This window comes from Salvelinus alpinus, chromosome 7 (assembly GCF_045679555.1).
Source record: "Salvelinus alpinus chromosome 7, SLU_Salpinus.1, whole genome shotgun sequence".
NCBI classification, from domain to species: Eukaryota; Metazoa; Chordata; class Actinopteri; order Salmoniformes; family Salmonidae; genus Salvelinus; species Salvelinus alpinus.
Genome location: NC_092092.1, coordinates 40,553,859 through 40,579,279, shown reverse-complemented (window position 1 = coordinate 40,579,279; position 25,421 = coordinate 40,553,859). Strand labels below are relative to the sequence as shown.

General features: G+C 42.6%; 1 protein-coding gene across 2 annotated transcripts in view; it reads left to right on the top strand.

Moving 5' to 3' along the window:
* Positions 1 to 1,107: 1,107 nt before the first annotated feature.
* LOC139581016 (thyroid hormone receptor alpha-like) overlaps positions 1,108 to 25,421 on the top strand; it is a 187,319-nt gene continuing 163,005 nt past the window's right edge. For both annotated transcript variants that reach the window (XM_071410314.1, XM_071410312.1), the window contains exon 1: positions 1,108 to 1,435. The gene's annotated coding sequence lies outside the window, so the exon portion shown is untranslated. The remainder of the gene's footprint in view (positions 1,436 to 25,421) is intronic.

The window sequence follows — 25,421 nt, the reverse complement described above, 5'->3', positions numbered from 1 at the left end:
CAGCATACAGCTTATCATCATGCATCATGAGTTCTCAAACCCAGCGTCATTTAATGGGTGAGTTATCTCTAATAGCAGAAATATCATAGTGTTTACTGTATATGAGTTCTTAACACCTTGGAAAGGGTCCATAGGTGAGTAGGCTACTGATGGAAATATCTGCAATCAGCCATGATTGGAATGTTAGGGTGATTATTCAGACCAAATGGAAGCGAGAGTTATGTTTTACCACGTCACCTTAGAATGAAGCAAGGGACAGTTGGAGTTTTCCTCATTGGGGGTCATGGTAAAATACACGTTTGAGGTTATTAAATAAAATCCTTATTTAAGATAGCTAGTTTGTAACATGTGGACTTCTTCTTACTGATACCATACGACAGAAAATGCAATCCACTCCCATATTGCTCTTGGATATGAACCAAATGCTTCACATTATTAATTTGAAAAATAAACTCGCTATCTGCAGAGTATTAACATTGACTAATTGTTGAGCCCTGTATCCAAGTCCTCCTTCAGTTTTGAGTCCAAAATATTTTCAGTCTATAGGCAGGCATAATACAGTAGGTAGGCCTTAAAGTACAGTATTTTATTTTAAAGTATTTTTCCTAAGTACTTTACACCACTGTTGAAGGTCTAACATAATTCTCATAAACATAGCCTATAGTAATAATTGTTGTATTCAAGTTTTCCTCTCGTATGCTTAATGTATTATAGTGTATTTAATAGTATGTTTGGAAATTGTTATGTTGTATTATAGAGAAAAAGCTCCTGATCCTCAACTCACCTCATCTTCAGGTAACACAAGGTAGAGGTATTTCTCATTCTGAAGGGAGGAGGTGGAGCGCATCTTCAGCAGACCTTTATAAGGACGAGGATAACGCGCCGCGCCAGACACGTGTGGATGCCAAGAGATTGCCAACATCTCAGAAACTGTATTCATTTCTATTCAGTCTGATGGCCTCATATTCAAAACAAGTATTGCTATTTTTTTTTGTCGTTTTTATCAAAGAAGGCAGATATGTTTGTAATTTACAGTGCTATTCCTGTAGAGAGCGGTAGATAGTTTTCTAAAAATGGTTTTATGCGCGCCCATACTGTATACATAAGCGGAGGGAAGAGAAATCCTAGCAGTTCTCTTGATTCCATTTCACTGTCGAAACGATACTGGAGCACTTTTTTTGCACACTCTTAAAGGAAAATCCCAAATAACGAGCACCTAGCGACTTTGTTTAAGTGCAATAGAGGAACTGTACTAGACAGTTTGCCCGTACGCGGTGCGTTGCGGAGGGATTTAGATAGAAAACCCCAGTGTTGTGCAGTTGCATTCCCTACCACTTCACTTGCGCTGGATACGGGGAGGCTTTGACTTTTTTCATCCAGGTTTCTGTCTCAAAACAACCGTATTCTCGTCTAAATCAGCTGAAGAACCTGACGGGTGAGTCTCATTGGCACATACTTGCTTCCAAACGTGTACTACCCACCTTGCATGTTGCATTTGTGCGTATTCATCTGTCCAAGCTAGCCACTGTAGCTGCACGGTTTGACAGATCAGCAGCACCATGTAGGCTACAGTATAGCTTCAGTTTGGCCTCCTAAAGTTTGGTTGCTAAAATATAATCCGCCGCAATTAGGCTTCTGTTGTTGTTAGTGTTTTCATTGTGGATGCAGTTGTGTAAAATGCAGATAGTCCGTGTGCAATGTGTTCACATAGTCCATTGAAGGGCCTAATTTGGATTTATGATACTGCACATAAGCACGCACGCACACACACACACACACACACGCGCGTATGTGCGTCTTTGTCTATTAGTGTGTAGGCTATGCGGTGTGTCTTTTTGTGTAGGAGGTTCAAATATTATTTTGGCATAAAATTAGACAGTAAATGTCATATTGTTCAAAGCTGTTGTGGGTATGTTTGTAACACATTTGCAGAAAATACTTTCGATAACTTATATTGACTCTGACAACTTCCAAGGGTTACAGTACAAATTACACATCCCATTTGCTATGATACTGCAGAATGAAAGTGATAATTCTAGGACTATAACTACATTAATATTGATAGGATAATACAATTTTCGGTCTGACTCTCATAGTGCGTAATAATACAATATTGGCCTGAAGAATATAATGGAACACATGGCAGTTATGCACTGCCAGATCATTTAGCCTTGTTTAGGAAATTCACGAGTTACTGTGGAATGCTAATAGCGTGCTACAATGTTACTTACTATTCTATTGTAATAAATGTGTTGTACGTCTGTTTTTCTTTGCGCTGTCAAACAGTAATGACCCTTAAATGTCCTTTAAAGGAATTTCTCCTCTTTCTTTCCTTAGCACTTTTACATCTGTCATACTATGGACCATATTTCAATTCTGACAGCTATATTACAATGGCTCAGGTTTTTATATCCAATGCACATTCAGCGCACGTCCTCTCTCTGCATAGAATGTTGAAGTTCTTGATCTTCAAAGACTTCAATGACCAATGGAAGGCTTTTGTTTTGTGCTGATTCAAATTGACAACTCGAAGATAGAATGCCTTTTCTTTTGACATTGTCAGTATGCAAGCAAGACGACCTCCCAAGTCGTTTTCTCGGGGATAGCCTGATAGCTGTTTTCATTCGTGAGGAAGATATTTTTCCCTAGCTTCATGATAAAACCTAAATACAGCGAACCCTTGGCTTTCATCCAGATTTCCACCTATACAGTACATGAATCATTACCTACTTGTTTAAAACCCCGTGTTCTTTGCCTCTGTTGATTATTAGCCTTGGTCAAATCAGACATTACACCATAAAAAAAGTTCTGAAAGCATACTCTTACAAATAAACCCAATTGTGAGCTTTGGAAAGCATCTGTAATCACATTTTAGCACTTGTGTACAGTAACTCAGCCTCCTACATTTTGAGTTCCATCACAAAGAAATGAATGTCTCATGTCTTCAGTACATGGTCTATTACATGTGTATTAGTGCATACTGTTTATGTTTGGCATGGGGGAATATCAGTAAGCATAAGGGATGAATAAGAGAGAAAGAGAGCGGTATTGGCCGGTGGAGCAGTCATTCTGTAGCCCAATGTGACCTGCTCCCCTCTGTGTGTGTGTGTCTGTACAGTGTGTGTGTGTGTATTTGAGATGGCTGGCAGGCTGGCCCTCTTCAGGGGTGCTGAGGTGACCTTCTTCAGCCTCTCTCAGCTTATTTTTGTCTACAGTACTGTATATGTCTCTGTCTCTCTCTCTCTTTTGGTTCCTCTCTCTCTCTCTGTTTCTCTGTCTCTCTGTCTCGCTCTCTCTGGCTCTCTCTCTCTGTATGGGGCAGTGGTGCTGAAAGCTTAGAAAAAGTTCAGTTATATAAGCAGGCTATGCAGTGCAGCCGATGTCCTGATCTGAATCCACTGTATTATGATGTAAGAGAGAGCAGAAAAGAGCATAGCAGAGGAGCCTAGAGAGAGACAGGGGCATGCTGGGTAGTCAAACATGTCGAACCCTTTCCTGAACACTCTAGGGCTTGGCTGAGAGTGGGCAGTGGGGCCAGACTGGAATTCGACCAGATTTCATTAGTGTCTTACTTATATAATATTGACTGAGACTGGACAATGTACTGTCTATGAGAATTATGTATTTGGTTCCAATGTTCTTAGCATTGACAGTGAATGTTTTTAATGTTGCCTGACTTGACTTGAATACAGTGCAGCAGAGTTAGTCATACAACACATGCCCCCGAAGCACTCTTGCGCGATTGTCTCTGCTCATGTCTATGATTAATTAGATTATATCACCCCATATGCCATGCGCTCACAGGTTGCTCTCACAGTCTCCGTTCAGAAAAGCGCAGGCAGTAAAGCACACAATGCCATCAGCTGATCTGCATGTTTTTGCTCTGCTGGGAACATTGACAGTATTTGGGGCACGTTGTCTTTTTTAACGTCAGACAACATTCTAAGCTGGATAAACCTATATCAAAGTCCATTTGATTGATAGCTTCGGATGACGGGAGAAATGGTCCCATAGATGTGAGCGGATAACATTTTTGATTGTTTGACTGGTTATTGGTACATTTTTTAAATTTAACTAGGCAAGTCAGTTAAGAATAACTAATTCTTATTTACAATGAATGCCTACCCCAGCCAAACCCTAATCCGGACGACGCTGGGCCAATTGTGCCCTAGAGGACTCCCAATCACGGCTGGTTGTGATACAGCCTGGAATCAAACTTTATTGGTTTATTCGGTTCCCCAATAGCTTTTCTTCCTGGGGTCCACAAAAAAACGCAAAACGTGACAGGTAACAAAACACAGATACACTGATAGACAAGAAGAGTTTCACAAACTTAAAATACAACAATATACAAACAATAGTTAGCATTGTCTTTCCTGACAATCAGTGCCTTCAGAAAGTATTCATACCCCTTGACTTATTCCACATTTTGTTGTGCTACAAATCAAATCAAATCAAATCAAATTTTATTAGTCACATACACATGGTTAGCAGATGTTAATGCGAGTGTAGCGAAATGCTTGTGCTTCTAGTTCCGACAATGCAGTAATAACCAACAAGTAATCTAACCTAACAATTCCACAACTACTACCTTATACACACACACAAGTGTAAAGGGATAAAGAATATGTACATAAAGATATATGAATGAGTGGTGGTACAGAACGGCATGGCAAGATGCAGTAGATGGTATAGAGTACGGTATATACATATGAGATGAGTACTGTAGGGTATGTAAACATAAAGTGGCATAGTTTAAAGTGGCTAGTGGTACATGTATTACATAAAGATGGCAAGATGCAGTAGATGATATAGAGTACAGTATATACATATGAGATGGGTAATGTAGGGTATGTAAACATTATATTAAGTGGCATTGTTTAAAGTGGCTAGTGGTACATTTTTACATAATTTCCATCAATTCCCATTTTTAAAGTGGCTGGAGTTGAGTCAGTATGTTGGCAGCGGCCGCTAAATGTTAGTGGTGGCTGTTTAACAGTCTGATGGCCTTGAGATAGAAGCTGTTTTTCAGTCTCTCGGTCCCTGCTTTGATGCACCTGTACTGACCTCGCCTTCTGGATGATAGCGGGGTGAACAGGCAGTGGCTTGGGTGGTTGTTGTCCTTGATGATCTTTATGGCCTTCCTGTGACATCGGGTGGTGTAGGTGTCCTGGAGGGCAGGTAGTTTGCCCCCGGTGATGCGTTCTGCAGACCTCACTACCCTCTGGAGAGCCTTACAGTTGTGGGCGGAGCAGTTGCCGTACCAGGCGGTGATACAGCCCGACAGGATGCTCTCGATTGTGCATCTGTAGAAGTTTGTGAGTGCTTTTGGTGACAAGCCGAATTTCTTCAGCCTCCTGAGGTTGAAGAGGCGCTGCTGCGCCTTCTTCACAACGCTGTCTGTGTGGATGGACCAATTCAGTTTGTCCGTGATGTGTACACCGAGGAACTTAAAACTTTCCACCTTCTCCACTACTGACCCGTCAATGTGGATAGGGGGGTGCTCCCTCTGCTGTTTCCTGAAGTCCACAATCATCTCCTTTGTTTTGTTGACGTTGAGTGTGAGGTTATTTTCCTGACACCACACTCCGAGGGCCCTCACCTCCTCCCTGTAGGCCGTCTCGTCGTTGTTGGTGATCAAGCCTACCACTGTAGTGTCATCCGCAAACTTGATGATTGAGTTGGAGGCGTGCATGGCCACGCAGTCGTGGGTGAACAGGGAGTACAGGAGAGGGCTCAGAACGCACCCTTGTGGGGCCCCAGTGTTGAGGATCAGCGGGGTGGAGATGTTGTTACCTACCCTCACCACCTGGGGGCGGCCCGTCAGGAAGTCCAGGACCCAGTTGCACAGGGCGGGGTCGAGACCCAGGGTCTCGAGCTTGATGACGAGTTTGGAGGGTACTATGGTGTTAAATGCTGAGCTGTAATCGATGAACAGCATTCTCACATGGGTATTCCTCTTGTCCAGATGGGTTAGGGCAGTGTGCAGTGTGGTTGCGATTGCGTCGTCTGTGGACCTATTGGGTCGGTAAGCAAATTGGAGTGGGTCTAGGGTGTCCGGTAGGGTGGAGGTGATATGGTCCTTGACTAGTCTCTCAAAGCACTTCATGATGACGGAAGTGAGTGCTACGGGGCGGTAGTCGTTTAGCTCAGTTACCTTAGCTTTCTTGGGAACAGGAACAATGGTGGCCCTCTTGAAGCATGTGGGAACAGCAGACTGGGATAAGGATTGATTGAATATGTCCGTAAACACACCAGCCAGCTGGTCTGCGCATGCTCTGAGGACGCGGCTGGGAATGCCGTCTGGGCCTGCAGCCTTGCGAGGGTTAACACGTTTAAATGTTTTACTCGCCTCGGCTGCAGTGAAGGAGAGCCCGCAGGTTTTGGTAGGGGGCCGTGTCAGTGGCACTGTATTGTCCTCAAAGCGGGCAAAAAAGTTGTTTAGCCTGTCTGGGAGCAAGACATCCTGGTCCGCGACGGGGCTGGTTTTCTTTTTGTAATCCGTGATTGACTGTAGACCCTGCCACATACCTCTTGTGTCTGAGCTGTTGAATTGCGACTCGATTTTGTCTCTGTACTGGGACTTAGCCTGTTTGATTGCCTTGCGGAGAGAATAGCTACACTGTTTGTATTCGGTCATGCTTCCGGTCACCTTGCCCTGGTTAAAAGCAGTGGTTCGCGCTTTCAGTTTCACGCGAATGCTGCCGTCAATCCACGGTTTCTGGTTTGGGAATGTTTTAATCGTTGCTGTGGGTACGACATCGTCAATGCACTTCCTAATGAACTCGCTCACCGAATCAGCATATTCGTCAATATTGTTGTTGGACGCAATGCGGAACATATTCCAATCCGCGTGATCGAAGCAGTCTTGAAGCGTGGATTCAGATTGGTCGGACCAGCGTTGAACAGACCTGAGCGCGGGAGCTTGTTGTTTTAGTTTCTGTTTGTAGGCTGGAATCAACAAAATGGAGTCGTGGTCAGCTTTTCCGAAAGGGGGGCGGGGGAGGGCCTTATATGCGTCGCGGAAATTAGTATAACAATGATCTAGGGTTTTTCCAGCCCTGGTAGCACAATCGATATGCTGATAGAATTTAGGGAGTTTTGTTTTTAGATTAGCCTTGTTAAAATCCCCAGCTACGATGAATGCAGCCTCAGGGTGTGTGGTTTCCAGTTTACAAAGAGTCAGATAAAGTTCGTTCAGGGCCATCGATGTGTCTGCTTGGGGGGGAATATATACGGCTGTGATTATGATTGAAGAGAATTCCCTTGGTAGATAATGCGGTCGACATTTGATTGTGAGGAGTTCTAGATCAGGTGAACAGAATGACTTGAGTTCCTGTGTGTTGTTATGATGATCACACCACGTCTCGTTAATCATAAGGCATACCCCCCCGCCCCTCTTCTTACCAGAAAGATGTTTGTTTCTGTCGGCGCGATGCATGAAGAAACCAGCTGGCTGCACCGACTCCGTTAGCGTCTCTTGAGTTAGCCATGTTTCCGTGAAGCAGAGCACGTTGCAATCCCTGATGTCTCTCTGGAATGCTACCCGTGCTCGGATTTCATCAACCTTATTGTCAAGAGACTGGACATTGGCGAGTAGTATGCTAGGGAGTGGAGCGCGATGTGCCCGTCTCCGAAGCCTGACCACGAGACCGCCTCGTTTGCCCCTTTTACGGCGTCGCACAGGGTCGCCGGCTGGGATCAGATCCATTGTATTGGGTGGAAGGCAAAACACTGGATCCGTTTCGGGAAAGTCATATTCCTGGTAGGAACGATGATGAGTTGACGTTAATCGTATATTCAGTAGTTCCTCCCGACTGTATGTAATGAAACCTAAGATTACCTGGGGTACCGATGTAAGAAATAACACATAAAAAAACAAAATACTGCATATTTTCCAAGGAACGCGAAGCGAGGCGGCCATCTCTTTTCCGGCGCCGGAACAGCTAGGGCTAGGCAGTATACTGTATTTGACTATATACCGGTATTGATGCACAGACTGGTTTGGGTTTTGACTTTACATTCTATAATGGTATTTGAATGTTTGGTTTGTTAAATGTGATATGCCGCGTGTAACGTCGATTTTTAGAGTTTACACCGCTACTTGAGTAAACCCTTTTCACTTACTCTCTCTCTCTCTCTCCATGCCACTTTCCACACAGACCCAGCCCATGTGTTGCTGCTTGACCACAAGGCACTTGCGTTCAGTCTGCATGGTCAATGCACCACATGCAACATGTTGTTTCCACTTTGCTTCTTAAAATAAATCCACAAGCACTCTATAATTACACTATTACATCTGCAAACAGCTAGTTTGTCTTAGCAAGTTTTAGCTAAATTGTTTTAGCCGCTAATGCTAATCGCTAGTAAGCTGACTAGCTAGCCTGATACCAGTGTCGGTGTAGGCCTAAATCACCACTTGTTTGTGCAACAATATCTTTTAAGTCAAAGAGGAATAGGTGAAGAAAGAAACATTTCATGTAGCCTAAGATTACAGGGTCCATGGCTGTCCCCGACTAAAAAAAATAATGGTCGACCAAGAGTCGTCTGTTCTTTCGACCAATCGATTGATCTTTTTTTGTTGTTGCCATATATAGACACATCCTATGTGTTTTAATCAAATCAACTATATGCACTGAGATTGTCTAATGCTTTAAGGGCACTGTTTGATTAAATAATTAAGACACACAAATGACTAGAGGTAGTCTGACCGCAATTGATTTGACTGTGAAGGGCTGGGCTCAGACTTGCTGTGCTGTGTTAAAGAAATGACAGCGAGTGACTGTGACTAGCACCCATTGTCTCTCTCTCCTCCCTGCTGCAGCGATCATCACAGAACATCAACAGTGTCTATCATGCTGTCCGTGTTGCTGAAGATGCAACATAATTGCAGCCAATTCTGACTGAAAAGTTCTGTTATCGAAATCCCTCATTTTGTTTAGGAAAAACATTCCCTATTCCCTCAACCCTTGCTCTCTTTACGTGACAGATTGTTTGGGATGAGTTGGACCGCAGAGTGAAGGAAAAGCAGCCAACAAGTGCTCAGCATATGTGGGAACTCCTTCCAGACTGTTGGAAAAGCATTCCTCATGAAGCTGGTTTAGAGAATGCCAAGAGTTTTCAAAGCTGTCATCAAGGCAAAGGGTGGCTACTGTGAATATAAAATATAAAATATATTTTGTTTAACAAGTTTGGTTACTACGTGTTATTTCATAGTTTTGATGTCTTCACCATTATTCTACAATGTAGTAAAAATAAAGAAAAACCCTTGAATGTGTTTGTGTGTCCAAGTTTGAACTGGTACTGTATGTAATGGTGAATTGATAGACACTAACAATCAAAAGGAAAACAATTCACACAATGAAGTTCATTTTATTTTATTTTATTTTAATTGATCCTTTACTTAACTAGGCATGGCAGTTAAGAACAAATTCTTACTTACCCCGGCCAAACCCTAACCCGGACGACACTGGGCCAATTGTGCGCCGCCCTATGGGACTCCCAATCACAGACGGTTGCGATACAGCCTGGAATCAAACCAGGGTCTGTAGTGACTCCACTAGCACTGAGATGCAGTGCCATTAGACCGCTGCGCCACTCGGGAGCCCAAAATGAAACATTGAATGTGCACTAATTGGCGGGAGAGAGCACATTCCGGCGCGAGACGCTCCTAAGCGTCTAAGCCAGACTCCCCTACTAAACTCAAGATTTTAAATTATACCCAAGACACATGATCTTCACACATACTGTAAGGAATAATCACAAATGGTTTCAGGTTCCAAGCAGTAGCAATTTATGGGAAACCAATGCAATTTCGAAATGAAGGCAATTACACTTATTTCAAAATGTTCTCAAATTGCTTGGCGTGCCAAGCCGTGCTTCTACACCTGCATTGCTTGCTGTTTGGGGATTTAGGCTGGGTTTCTGTACAGCACTTTGAGATATCAGCTGATGTAAGAAGACCTTTATAAATACATTTGATTTGAAGGCAAATACCCTCGCGGAATGTGTGCCTTACTTTGGAGATGCCTGTCTTATAATGATGGACTGTACCATCCCAGGACAGCTTGACAAAAACAATCTCAGTCGACCAACAGCCTATCGACCAAACAATCAACCAGACGACTAAATGGGTTCAATGAAAAAGCTAGTTAGCTACCACATGTTCTTGTCAAGCCGTCAACAGAGTAGCTAGCAAGCAACAAGATATGACAAATAACAGTCTAAAAACCACTTGAGGACAAATAAATCAGATTTGACCGTTCAGACAGAAGTCGCATTGGAAGGAATCAGATTTGTATTTGACTTCAAATAATCTACGAAGGTGGTTTGAAATGTGGCTTGTAATATCCAATTCCATGTGCTTTTTGGCTGTTAAGACTGCAGGAAAAATAACAGATTCGAATCGGATATGCATTATTTATGTGAACAAGGCTTAAGATGCTCTGACATTCCTCCCCTCTGTCGCCATGTCAACATCTTCACAATGAAATGACCCTGAGGAAGGTGGAAATGTGTTGGTCAGATGGCTTTTGTCTTGTACAACATAATAATGGATTTTAAAGGGTTAACCAGGAGTGCTATGTTAAAGTATTTATTAATTACCAAGAAGAGGACTTGCATCCAAATAGCACCCCTTCTACCTCACAATAAGCATAATTGACATTTTCTCCAACTAGCAACTTGTCTGTTGCCTTGCTCCTTGGATGCAGTGATTGATACAGGGCCCCAAACATTTTCATCCCACATACAATGAACCTCATGAACAGTGTAGGTACCTGTTAACATCTCAGTGTGAACGTGAGTGAACTGGCGGTTGAATAACTTATGGTGACGTCCATACAGTACAAACAAAGCTTTGACAGGCCTCTCTCAGCTTGTGCAGAGTGCAACGCAGCCCCAAACTACAGATGAGCATACCTTCGTCGAACATTACAGAACTGATCAGTGCTTGCTGCGATGGCGGTCGCGTGTCTTTGAGATAACACACTACCACAGACAACCACAACCACACTCGCACATAAACACACCACCACCAGCAAACCGTCTGCGTTTTGCTTTCAAAGCGAATGTGGCTTTCCAAAGCTCACTCAACGCCTCGCTCCAGCCAAGCCGAGCTAAGCCTCCTCTCTTCATTTCCTAGCAGGCAGGGGCCCCTATAGCTCTTCTGTTTCTGCTCCTTTTTATTTGCTTGTTTCTCCTCGGCCGGAGTTTCCATGCAGACGGCTGCCAGAGAGCGCCCTCCTCCTCCCCTCTTCTTTCTTCTTCCCTCTCCCAGTACAATCATGACTGCGAGACTCTCATGAGCCCTCTCTCCCTCTATGCCTCTCTCTCTTGCTCTCTCTCTTTCTCTGTGTGTCTTTTTCTGCAGCCAACCTCAGCTCACAGGGGAAAATAATTAGATATAAAACATCCTTTTATTGGACGGGGAGAGTTGAGAGGCTGTTTTACACAGCTACACCTCTCTATTACTAACAGCAGTCATGCAGCCCCGGCCCTGGCTATGACTGCTTGCTCCCTCCAGCTCCACAACCCCTTTCATGAGCAGGAAGACTTGGTGTGCGGGACGGGCGCTTGATTTTTTGCCAGGGCGATGGCTTTACGAGTGTGAGTCCAACTGACACTGGATGGCACGAGCCTGGTAGCCACTCTGTTTATGTTCACGCACTGGGAGAGAAATGAAGTCGTGACAGATTTGCGGAGATGTCACAGGCAAGAGTGGGGAAGGCCATGAAGTCAGTTGGTTGACTGACTGGCGTAGTATAACGCAGTATAAAGAATTTCTCCTGACTACAACTAGTTTAGTCTACCCAGACTATCAATATCATCATTAAAGACACCGGTAGTAGTGTAATCTTTACTATCTTTTCAAGGAATATCTTCCTTGTAGTATCCAAATGTATTAAGTGTATTTTCATAATTGAATGATGATATTATTATGGGTTTTCTCACTAATCAGCAAATACTGAAGCAAAAGCGCAAAGATCAATGCCGACTCTAGTAACTCTAGGTGCTTATAAAATGGGATGATTAGAATGTTGTCAGTGGACCAAGTTCTTGCCATGGCTAATCAGCTATTGCAGTTCCCTGCTCCTGGGAACCCAAATGGCTGCACATTTTTGTTTTTGCCCTAGTACTACACCCGATTCCAATAATCAACTCATCATCAAACCATTGATTAGTGGAATGAGGTGTGCAGTGCTAGAGTAAAAACAACCTGGGGACAACCTGGGGACCTGGACCTTTGGGTCCCCAGGACCATGAATAGGGATCACCGAGCTATTGTATCTTGCAGTTTGTAAATAGGTCATCGTTGTATTGCTGTATAAAAGGTGCTTGAGTGAATAGTGAACTGCAATTTTTTTTTATTAACATCCAACAGCTTTGTATTGTACCTCCTGAATTGTACTGTACATGTTCATCTTTTTTTTTCTTCTCACCCATTATTTGAACTTTGTCAACAAACACTTACTCAATTAGCATTCTTAGGCTGCATTTTGCCTTGTAAGATTAATCAAACTGCAGTCAACCGGGTAGGAATTGACGAAGTAGCACAGCAGTTTACATAAGATAACCACGATCTTAGCTCTCCATTACTTAAAGAACTCCCAATCAGGGTGGGAGAAAAAAATGGGTGGCTACGGCGAAGAAACATTAGCTTTTTATTGCCTAGTATTTTTCTATTCTTTCCTGCTTCAGGAAATTCGCATGGACTTATTCCAGGGGCACTCCCTCCACCTCTTGATCATTTTCCTTTTATTGCGCCTTTTGATTTTAAGGCCGCTTCTTACACTGGGGTCCTATTTTTTACGCTAAATGGCTGCATAGACAAGGCCAAATAAGAACTCTTTGTTGCAGAGTCGGCCCTTAAAACTGAAACATGCAGCTTTTCATTAAAGCCAATTACAAACATGGAGTGAATGGACCTAGGGATAATGTGTGTGTGTATGTATGTGTGTGTGTGTGCATACAAAAGGTAGTTACACCCCCCTCCACCAATCCCATCCCACCCGAAGACCTAAGGGATCAAACTGAATAAACATACATGGGAAAAAAAGAAGGAAAGAAAAATAAAAACCCATAAGCAATATATCACAACGTGAACACCTTTCTAATATTGAGTTGCACCCCCTTTTCCCCTCAGGACAGCCTCAATTCGTCGGGGCCTGCACTCTACAAGGTGTCGAAAGCGTTCCACAGGGAATGCTGGCCCATGTTGACTCCAACGCTTCCCACGGTTGTGTCAAGTTGGACCATTTTTGACACACGCAGGAAACTGTTGCGTGAAAAACCCAGCAGCATTACAGTTCTTGACACACTCAAACCAGTGAGCCTGGCACCTACTACCATACCCCATTCAAAGGCACCTAAATGTTTAGTCTTTAACCTGTCTCTTCCCCTTCATCTACACTGATTGAAGTGGAACCCACAAACACCAGGGTTGTGGGTTTGATTCCCACGAGGGACCAGTACAACAACATGCACTCACTACTGAAAGTCGCTCTGGATAAGAGCATCTGCTAAAATGTGTAATTTCATAGAAAGAGCAGGTGTTCCTAATGTTTTGTATGTCAGGTGAGGGATGATAAACCTTTTTTGTATATAGTCCCCCCATTTTAGGGCAACAAATTCGCTTATATTTGTATTAATGTAGTAAAAAGTGAAGTATTTGGGCCCATATTCATAGCACACAATGACGACATTAAGATTGTGACTATACATTTGCTGGATGCATTTGCCGTTCGTTTTGGTTGTGTTTCAAATGGATGATATTTAACAAAAGTGAGACAATAGGGCTTGAAATGACTGCAATATTTCTAAGTATAGTAACAATCAAATTATAAACGACTTACTATAAGATTTCACCTTTCTTATAACTGTCAAATAAATATGATCATACTTAGCGATAGTACAATATTGGCACCATTTCATATAACTAAGGACAGACTTCTCTGCCAAACGTCCACTGAGCGACGCAGACGCCATTCAAATATGTGCAGACTTGTTAAAACTTCGGCTTTAAGTACAAAGTCATATCTGTGACCAAGAGACAGTGGTCTGGTTTAAATGCTGAGAGATTTCTTTTGTATTTTTTCCTGTTGATCCATATGAGAACATGACAGCGAGATGAAACTGCTATTGTGGCATCCGCTAGACTCTCCCGTTTCATATGCAAGCACAGCCACGAGGTTCACAGGCACAGGAAATCGTTCCTTTGTCTGGATAGGTCAGAAAATGTGACGTGTTGCTCCCTATTCAAATAGACGATTTCCTGTGTCTGTGAACCTCACAGCAGGGTTCAATACTGCGACCAAAACAGTCGCATTTGCCAACGTTTGACTTGGCAGTGTGACACACATTTTGTATTGGTTGCAAGGGTGCCTGTGCCATATTTTTTTAACTGGTCATGTTCGTTTTTGGTTCACAATTTGCTTATTTTTTTATGATCATGATTTATTTAAATAGGCTGTCTGTGTGTGTCAGAGCTCGACATACACATAGCCAAAAGTATGTGGACACCTTCTCGTCGAGCATCTCATTCCAAAATCACAGGCATTAATATGGAGTTGGTACCCCCTTTGCTGCTGTAACAGACTCCACTTTTCTGGGAAGGCTTTCCACTACATGTTGGAACATTGCTAAGGGGGCCTGCTTCCATTCAGCCACAAGCATATTAGTGAGGTTGGACACTGATGTTGGGTAATTAGGCCTGGCTCTTAGTTGGCGTTCCAATTCATCCCAAAGGTGTTCGATGGGGTTGAGATCAGGGCTTTGTGCAGGCCATTCAAGTTCTTCCACACCGATCTCAACAAACCATTTCTGTATGGACCTCGCTTTGTACATGGGGACATGCTGAAACAGGAAAGGGCCTTCCCCAAACTGTTGCCACAAAGTTGGAAGCACAGAATTGTTTAGAATGTCATTGTATCCTGTAGCATTAAGATTTCCCTTCAATGGAACTAAGGGGCCTAGCCCAAACCATGAAAAACAGCCCCAGACCATTATTCCTCCGCCACCAAACTTTACAGTTGGCACTATGCATTGGGGCAGGTACCGTTCTCTCTAGCATCTGCCAAACCCAGATTCGTCCATTGGAGTGCCAGATTGTGAAGCGTGATTCATCACTCCAGAGAACGCGTTTCCACTGCCATTGTTGCTCCGGGACGTTTCCACTTCACAATAAAAGCACTTACAGTTGACCGGGGCAGCTGTAGCAGGGCAGAAATTTGACGAACTGACTTGTTAGGAAAGGTGGCATCCAATGACGGTGCCAAGTTGAAAGTCACTGAGCTCTTCAGTACGGCCATTCTACTGCCAATGTTTGTCTGTAGAGATTGCATGGCTTTGTGCTCGATTTTATACACCTGTCAGCAGCGGGTGTAGCTGGAATAGCCGAATCCACTAAATTAGAAGGGGTGTCCGGGCAGAGAGTGTGCAGCTCTCAAACAGCTGGTTGTTGCGTGGAGCGAAGACTGACAGCGGTAGAAGCATGAAAGTGTAGGAAAGGTGTTCCAAGTTATGCTATTGACCAGTAGGCCTAAATGCTAAAACAAGAATGGATAAATCTTGGTTCAATATTTGCGATGCGCAGTTCAGTCATCGTGGAATTAGCCTACCTTGAAAATCAGACATTTCCTCGAGGCTCTTTGGTCCTTGAAAAGTCATTGACGTTATGGTAGCCGATTTAGAAGTTATACTTCTCCCCCAAAAATGATTCTGTGATTTTAATTTCTGATCAGCTTTTCTGGGAGTTGTAGGCTTCAAGTTGGTCTTCCATACAAAGCGTTCCCTTACAAAGGGAACCCGGATTTTGGTCACTTTCTCATTTTAAAACATGATACAGTAACCCCTCAATAACTTTTCAACATCTCAAATGGCGAGACTGACTGGCTACCACATCGACAGACATCTTAAAGTGGTAATGCATACTTTTTTCATACATTTTGGGGGGATTTTTTTTCTATAGGCTATTACAACAATTACATATGAAATGTAGGTTCTTGAACATTACAATTAAGTGCTTTAAAAAGTGCTTGAAAGTCCTTGAATTTAATTTGCCTATGTCTGTATGAACCTTGTATAGGCTGCTTGGCACAACCTTCAAATGAAAGATTTGTGTTGCCGTTAGCGATGTTAATGATAGCCTAACCGGCTTCCAGTAGATGGAAAGGCAATTAAAAGGTAACTACAAACTAGCCTATGCCACCTAGCAGAATCATGATTGTTTGCTTTGCATCAATCCCGTGGTCATTTGTTTTGAAAACTCCATCACAAGTGCACTACAGAAACACCACTAGCTAAACACAACTGTCTGGCTGGTGAGCACCATAATTAAAGGTTAACTACACAAAAAAATCTAAATTTCTCAGATTTTTCCAAGACCTCAACAACTGACCCCTGATGTGGTTTAAGCATTGTTGTGGACTTATAGAAAAACAACAAGACTGGATTGTCTAAGAAAAAGTGTGATTTTGAGAGTGCAAACATGAAAAAACTTCTCCCCGTTTAATTTTTTTGGTCGTGGTATCGGTTTTGTATCAAGTATTAGTATTTGTTTAATTGCCCTCTAGAGGATTTTGCACTTCATTTGAACATTCTATTTTCTTTGCTGTTACAGTAAATCTATCCAAATCAATGTAAGAACACAAGGGCACGCACATTTATTAGCCTGGTTCTGTATGGAATGCAGGCACATTATGGGACACAAACCAGGTCATTATCAATTATTTAAGAATATATATATAAAAAAAATGGTATGGCCAAATCATGTGCTAACTGAAAAAGTTTGTAGCACCAGTGCCACCAGTGGAAAAAGTTAGTGTTGAACCCTGCCTCATAGCTGCGCTTGCTATAGTGTATATGAATTAAGACAACCAGCGCTTTAGGGAGTATAAAACAATTGATGTTGAGCCATTCACACTGTGCGCTGTGCACAGAACCGGTCCAGAACCACTCAAAGTCCCCTATATAGAGGACTTAACATCTATGAGGGTCTTGAAATGAACAAAGACTATCATCCCCGTAGATATCACCCAGTACATAAATTCCCCTATCCTTCATTGAGGAAAACGTCTTGATCGACGACAAAGTAAAAGATCTGAGTTGTTAAAAATAGGGGACCCCCGCATGCCATTTACATGAGATATTTCTGCAGTGCGCCAGGTAGTAAGTAACCAGCTGTGGAACCAAAACGTAGCTTCAATTGTTTGATAGAAATATTCGAAAATAGGAGATCTTGGAATCTCCAAGGGTGCACCAAACCTTCCTCCAAAGCACGCCATGACACGGTAGAAGAAGAATCAAACCAAGTGACTTGAGGGCATAAGCTAAAAGACCAGTAATATAATACAACATTTGGAAGAGGTAAACCTCCATCTTTGTATTGTTGAGAATTGTATACGCAGGTGTTTGCCCTTCCAAATGAACTTGGAGATAACTGAATGCCGTTTCCTCCAGTATCCCACAGGGGGATCTAGCGGCAACATTGAGCTGACAAAATGAACACGGGGAAGCATCAGACACATGGGCTACAGATACTAAGACAGAGGGGCGCTGTTTGCCTCGCTTGGATGATTTCTCTGGTGAAATAGATTTAGTCTCTTGCGAATTGAAGGAACATTAATTTTTTTATTGTAAACATCTGTGGGGAAGCCTGGCTTCCCTTGGCATTCATGAATACAAACAAGCCAAGCTCGTTTTACACACAGGAGGTCCTGTTAAAAAAAATAGAGACCCCTGAATGTCACTGTATAATTCACACTCTGGATGGCCTTTTCAAGTGAATTTACTGCTGTATGCTAATATCCTTATATAAAATCCTGACCTTGAATGCAAACACTGTAACACGACTTTTGAAATTGATTTATTATATATTTGAACAGGGAAGCCAAACCTAAAAGTTGACGCATTTACCGCATTGCACCGTTATAATTATATCTATTGACAAAATCCACCTTGCATCGATTTAGGTTCAAAATGTTATGGTGCCGCTAAACTGGGTCTGTGCCCCACTTTGGCCACCCTATTCAAAATGTTCTGGACACGCCACTGCCTGTGGTGAAATGACCTTGTAAACCACAGTAATTAGTTGAACACCTACAGTAATCGATCACTACCACTGATATTATTATCATATGAGTTTTGATACTAATTAATGCAACACATGAACAGAACATGATACAGTATGCACTGTACAGTATGCAGATCATTTACAGTGATCTATTGTAGTAGATTTTCTGTTGTGGGACTGTGTGTGTGTGTGTGCGCGCGCGTGCGTGCGTGTGTGTGTGGGGAGAGAGTGGTAGTTTAAGGTGACTTGATGAAGGTAACATTGCAATTTATTTTGGTTGTGGTGTGTGTGTGTGTGTGTGTGTGTGTGTGTGTGTGTGTGTGTGTGTGTGTGTGTGTGTGTGTGTGTGTGTGTGTGTGTGTGTGTGTGTGTGTGTGTGTGTCGGTTTGAATTCTCATTGTATCCTCATGGGTGAGTGGATACATTAAAACAATTAACAAAGCGAGTCACACTATTTTATCAGGTGATTAATACACATTTACATTTCCTGTGCAGATATAGAGCACATATAATTTGCATACCATTAGTGGTGATTGTTGTTAGCTATTATACCATTACCAACAAGTGAAAAAAGTCAACGGCCATGTCTTTGACTGTGACACACCATAACTGTTGACACATCTTTCATATATTTAAATAGGGCCTAAAATGTACTATTTTAATACATTTTTTTGCCACTCAGATTTTTTACCAGACAAAATATTTTTTTATGCTAAAATGAAGAAGTAATGTGATATATTGTTTGATTTTATTTCATTTTTTGTGTCCTGAGGCTTGTAACCAAAATATCACAGATGAGACAAAATGTTTCACTTGCCCCTTTAAGGGCGGCAGGTTGCTGTGGTAACGCGACTCCAGTCACGTTTGTGCCTATAGATAGTCTGACTAGTATCTGCCTTGTTTCTCTTCCCTTGCTGTTGAAACTCAAACATTGAAGAACAACTTATCTTGTGAAAAAAAACTATGCAAATAGCCAAGAAATACAACTACAAAGTCTCACTTCAGTAGACTTTAGTTTCAAGTAAATTAGATCAACTTTTATGCCTGTGCGCAGCTTATCGAAAAATGAATCGGCCACTCATGTCTTCAAGCGCTCACAGCCCCCAGCCATGTAGTGCTGCAGCGCGAGGCAGAAATACCTCGAAACACCTACTGCAGCATTTATTTTGCTATAAATGTGATCATCTTGACTTTTTATTCACAAATGCGACTGAAATGCTTGCACTGTGGAGCAGTGACCACCCGCCCGCATTTGGCGGGTGTTAATTTTAGGCCCTGGTGCTGTGTCATTGCATGAAAAAGACCTGTGTACAACACCAAGAAGCTATTTACAACCCAATTAAGGCACAAAAACTTGCGCTACCAATGTAGGGCATGCGTGCACTGAATCATCGTTGCTGAGTTTTCATAATCTTCCCGAATGCAGGCTTCGGTGTCAGATTGACAGAAATGCTGTTTAATTAGCCAAGGCTGTTTAATTAACAAAGGCGTTAGAAAGGCGTCTCACCTGAGGCTAGGAGTAACTTGGGAATGCTCCATGGACATTAAGTACAGTAGAGTAGGCTGGGCAAGAAACCAATATGTTTTGTGCTGTGTTTGTTTGTTTGTGTGTGTGTGTTTGGGGTGTTTTCAATCCCTACCTGTTTGTATCGTTTGCCAAGTGGTCTGGACTAAAGAAAAAGGAATATTGCCAAATGCCCTGGGTGGGGGAGTGTCCCTCCAGGTTGCTTGCTTGGATGTGTGAGTATACTTACTGTACATGACCAAAGGGTTGTGTGTGTGTGTGTGTCTGCCGAGCGACAGCGACATACTGTTCCATTCAATTCACTGTATGGGCCTGTATGAGCATATACGTGTGCATATGGATTTAAGATTTTGATAGACGTTTAGGTGCTGTGTAGGTGTTTATGTTTTCATATGAAAGGGCAGATCATATGCATCTCTCACTATAGTTGCCCTTGATGTGAGGAAACGTCCGATTACTGCACTGTGGTTACTGCACTATGGTTACTGCACTGTGATTACTGCGGTTTTCAGTGTTTCCCCTAGGATTGTTTTTATCGTGGGGCAGAGTGAAATGTTTTAGTTTTAAAAACAAGTTTCCAGCAATTCTACACATTTTGTCATGGGCCATTGACCAAAAATCTACTGGCACTAACATAATTTCTACTGGTCTGGACATGTGTAGTTTTTAAATGCATTGGGGTCATGCAGGTTGGCATGCTTTCTCTCTGTATTCAGCTAATAATAGGCTATATTTGGTTATATATTGAAAAGCTGTGTAATATAATTTAGCAATGTAAGTCATTACTCTCATCTTTAGAATTGCATTGTATTAATTGCATTCCTTTTTGTTTCTAAAGTATGGCATTTTGAGAGAGAAAATGTGTACATCTCGAAATAGGCGCTGCTATTTTAAAGCTGCAATAAGTAACTTTTTGGGTGACCCGACCACATTCATATATAAATGTTAGTTATAGATCTGTCATTCTCATTGAAAGCAAGTCTAAGAAGCTGTTCTGCTCTATGTGCGCTATTTCTATGCTTACAATATTTTTGGGGTTATGGAAAATATATTTCACAGCGGTATAGATGGTACAATGATTCTCTACACCAGTGGTTCCCAAACCTTTTATAGTCCCGTACCCCTTCAAACATTCAACCACCAGCTGCGTACCCCCTCTAGCACCAGGGTCAGCGCACTCTCAAATGTTGTTTTTTTGCCATCATTGTAAGCCTGCCACACACACACTATACGATACCTTTAGTAAACATAAGAATGAATGTGAGATTTTGTCACAACCCGGCTCGTGGGAAGTGACAAAGAGCTCTTATAGGACCAGGCACAAATAATAATGTAATAATAATCAATAATTTTGCTATTTATTTAACCATCTTACATATAAAACCTTATTTGTTCATCGAAAATTGTGAATAACTCTCCACAGGTTAATGAGAAGGGTGTGCTTGAAAGGATGCACATAACTCTGCAATGCTGGGTTGTATTTGAGAAAGTCTCCGTCTTAAATAATTTTCCACACACAGTATGTGCCTGTATTTAGTTTTCATGCTAGTGAGGGCCGAGAATCCACTCTCACATAGGTACGTGGTTGCAAAGTGCATCTGTGTCTTAACAGCGCGATTTGCCAAGGCAGGATACTCTGAGCGCAGCCCAATACAGAAATCTGGCAGTGTCTTCTGATTAAATTTTGATGAGGCTCTCTTGTTCAGATATCGGTAAGTGGACTGGAGGCAGGGCATGAAAGTGATAACTATTCCAGTTGTTTGTGTCATCCGTTTTGGGAAAGTACCTGCGTAATTGCGCACACAACTCACTCAGGGGCTTCGCCATATATCACATTTGACATTGTCCGTAAGCTTGAGTTCATTTTCACACAGAAAATCATACAATGATGTAAAGACCTGTGTGTTGTCCTTGTTAATGCAGACAGAGAAGAGCTCCAACTTGTTAATCATAGACTCAATTTTTCCCCGCACATCGAATATAGTTGCGGAGAGTCTCTGTAATCCTAGATTCAGATCATTCAGGCGAGAAAAAAACACTCAGATGGGCCAGTCGTGTGAGAAACTCGTCATCATGCAAGACAAGTGAAAAATATGGTCAGTAAAGAAAACTTTAAGCTCGTCTCTCAATAAAAAAAAAAACGTGTCAATACTTTGCCCCTTGATAACCAGCACACTTCTGTATGTTGTAAAAGTGTCACATGGTCGCTGCCCATATCATTGAATAGTGCAGAAAATACACGAGAGTTCAGGGGCCTTGCTTTAACGAAGTTAACCATTTTCACTGTAGTGTCCAAAACGTCTTTCAAGCTGTCAGGCATTCCCTTGGCAGCAAGAGCCTCTCGGTGGATGTTGCATTGTACCTAAGTGGCGTCGGGAGCAACTGCTTGCACGCGCATTACCACTTCACTATGTCTCCCTGTCATGGCTTTTGCACCATCAGCACAGGTACCAACACATCTTGACCACCAAAGTCCAATTGATATCACAAAGCTGTCCAGTACTTTAAAAATGTCCTCTCCTGTTGTCCTGGTTTCCAGTGGTTTGCAGAAGAGGATGTCTTCCTTAATTGACTCCCCATAAACCTAACGGACATATACCAGGAGCTGTGCCAGACCCACCATGTCTGTTGACTCATCCAGCTGTAACACATAGAATTCACTGGCTTGTATGCGAAGCAGCAATTGTTTCAAAACATCTGCTGCCATGTCACTGATGCTTCGTGAAACAGTGTTGTTTGATGAAGGCATTGTCTGTATAGTTTTTATACATATAACACACTGTGGCTGAGGAAAGGCACTACTCCCAATATAAGTGAACCCCAAATCAATGTAGTTCTCATCATATTTGCGCCTCTTCGATGGTCCAACGTCCTTGTCTGTTGTTCGGGGCTTTCCCGGGTAAGGGGGCAGTAGCTCTTCGGCTGCATCAGATTCACAACTGTCAGTGTCCATGCTAGCTGGGCTAACAACAAATGTAGAATTACTGATGCTAGCATTGGATGTGCTCGTGGAAGCAGAATTTTTATTTTATTTTATTTATTTAACCTTTATTTAACCAGGTAGGCCAGTTGAGAACAAGTTCTCATTTACAACTGCGACCGTGGCCAAGATAAAGCAAAGCAGTGCAACAAAAACAACAACACACATAAACAAATGTACAGTCAATAATACAATAGGAACATCTATGTACAGTGTGTGCAAATGTAGAAGAATAGGGAGGTAAGGCAATAAATAGGCCATAGAGGCGAAATAATTACAATTTAGCATTAACACTGGAGTGATAGATGTGCAGATGATGATGTGCAAGTAGAGATACTGGGGTGCAAAAGAGCAAGAGGATAAGTAACAATATGGAGATGAGGTAGTTTGGTGTGCTATTTACAGATTGTCTGTGTACAGGTACAGTGATCGATAAGCTGCTCTGACAGCTGATGCTTAAAGTTAGAGAGGGAGATATAAGACTCCAGCTTCAGTGATTTTTGCAATTCGTTCCAGTGATTAGCAGCAGAGAACTGGAAGGAAAGGCTGCCAAAGGAAGTGTTGGGTTTGGGGATGACCAGAGAAATATACCTGCTGGAGCGCGTGCTACGGGTGGGTGTTGCTATGGTGACCAGTGAGCTGAGATAAGGTGGGGCTTTACCTAGCAAATACTTATAGATGACCTGGAGCCAGTGAGTTTGGCGACGAATATGTAGTGAGGGCCAGCTAACGAGAGCATACAGGTCGCAGTGGTGGGTAGTATATGGGACTTTGGTGACAAAACGGATGGCACTGTGATAGACTACATCCAGTTTGCTGAGTAGAGTGTTGGAGGCTATTTTGTAAATGACATCGCTGAAGTCAAGGATCGGTAGAATAGTCAGTTTTACGAGGGTATGTTTGGCAGCATGAGTGAAGGAGGCTTTGCTGCGAAATAGGAAACCGATTCTAGATTTAATTTTGGATTGGAGATGCTTAATGTGAGTCTGGAAGGAGAGTTTATAGTCTAACCAGACACCTAGGTATTTATAGTTGTCCACATATTCTAAGTCAGAACCGTCCAGAGTAGTAATGCTAGTCGGGCGGGCGGGTGCGGGCAGCGATCGGTTGAAGAGCATGCGCTTAGTTTTACTAGCATTTAAAAGCAGTTGGAGGCAACGGAAGGAGTGTTGTATGGCATTGAAGCTCGTTTGGAGGTTTGTTAGGACAGTGTCCCAAGAAGGGCCAGATGTATACAGATGTAAACTTGCGTCGTCGACAGGTGCAGGTGTAGTGCTGCTGGTAGAAGCAGTACTACCAGTAGAGCTGGCATGTGTCTCTATAGCATTACTAAATGGACTGTTTAAAAATATCATTATTAGAATTATATATTTTTTAAATGTGAGTCACATTTTTATTTGGCGTACCCCCGACGGCATTGCGCGTACCCCTGGGGGAATACCTGCTCTACACTATACTTGGATGTTTTGTCATACTGAAATTAGGCAAACTATTAGAGTTTTTGCACCCAAGAAATGACGGAGAGATTTCTGCATAGTGCTTCTTTAAGACAGTTGCGTTCCAAAAGAGATATCGACCTGGCTACAGTAGGCTAGCAAAGACAAACGCTAATGTGTCTTTTTGTACTGTAGCTTTCTTTTTGCAGCCTTTCAACAGTAGCCAGCATATTGCTAGTATGTTCACTATTGAAGGTTTACTTTTGTAAATAACTTTCCCTACAATAAATAAGCTCAGCAAGTAGTTCGACGGCAGCTTATTTTTGCTCAGGACAGCTCGTGTGTGCTGGGTGAACGTGTTAACTTCCGCTCGAGAAGTTGTCACTCGTGGGAGCGTGGTGTAGGGTGTCCAATCAAATCAAATAACATTTGATTGGTCGCGTACACTTATTTTGCACATGTTATCACAGGTGCAGCGAAAGGCTTATGATGTTTCTAGCTCCAACAGTGCAGTAATACCTAACAATACAAAGCAATACACACAAATCCCCAACATAAAAATAAAGGAATGTAGAAATATCATAACGAGCAATGTCAGAGTCCAGAATATAAATATACACTGAGTGTACAAAACATTAGGAACACCCCCATTTCCCCTCAGAACAAACTAAGTTGGTCAGGGCGTGGACTGCCATGTTGACTCCAACCCTGATGTTTCACCTGTCTTTGTGCTTGTCTCCACCCTCCTCCAGGTGTCGCCCATCTTCCCCATTATCCCCAGTGCATTTATGCCTGTGTTCTTTGTTTGTCTGTTGCCAGTTCGTCTTGTCTAGTCAAGCCTACCAGCGTGTTTTTCTGTGCTCCTGTTTTCCAAGTCTCTGTTTTCTAGCCCTCCCGGTTCCAACCTTTTCTTCCTTCCCTGACCTCGAGCCTGCCTGCCTGCTGCCCTGTACCTTTCGGACTCTGACCTGGTTAATGAACTTCTGCCAGTCCTCGACCTGCCTATTGCCTGCCCCTTGCATTTTAATAAATATCAGAGACTCGAACCATCTGTCTCCTGTGTCTGCATCTGGGTCTCGCCCTGTGTCGTTATACTAAGTTTACACTGAATTGGAGTGGCAGCGGCGATTAAGCAGCGGCAGCGATTTAGCAGTGGCAGTCCGCCGCTGCTTAACGAATATAGGGAAAACACAGAATTTTAGAGCAATAGACTCACTGGCTGGGATGGAGTACATACACCCAAATGCATGCACACACACATACATGCATGCATACATACATACCTACATGCATACACAAGAGCATACCCAGTGCACACAGACAGGCACACATCATTTGACACACAGTCCTAAGTGCATTTGCAAGCAGCTCTCTTACATCCTCACACACACATGACCTTTCGGACAGCAA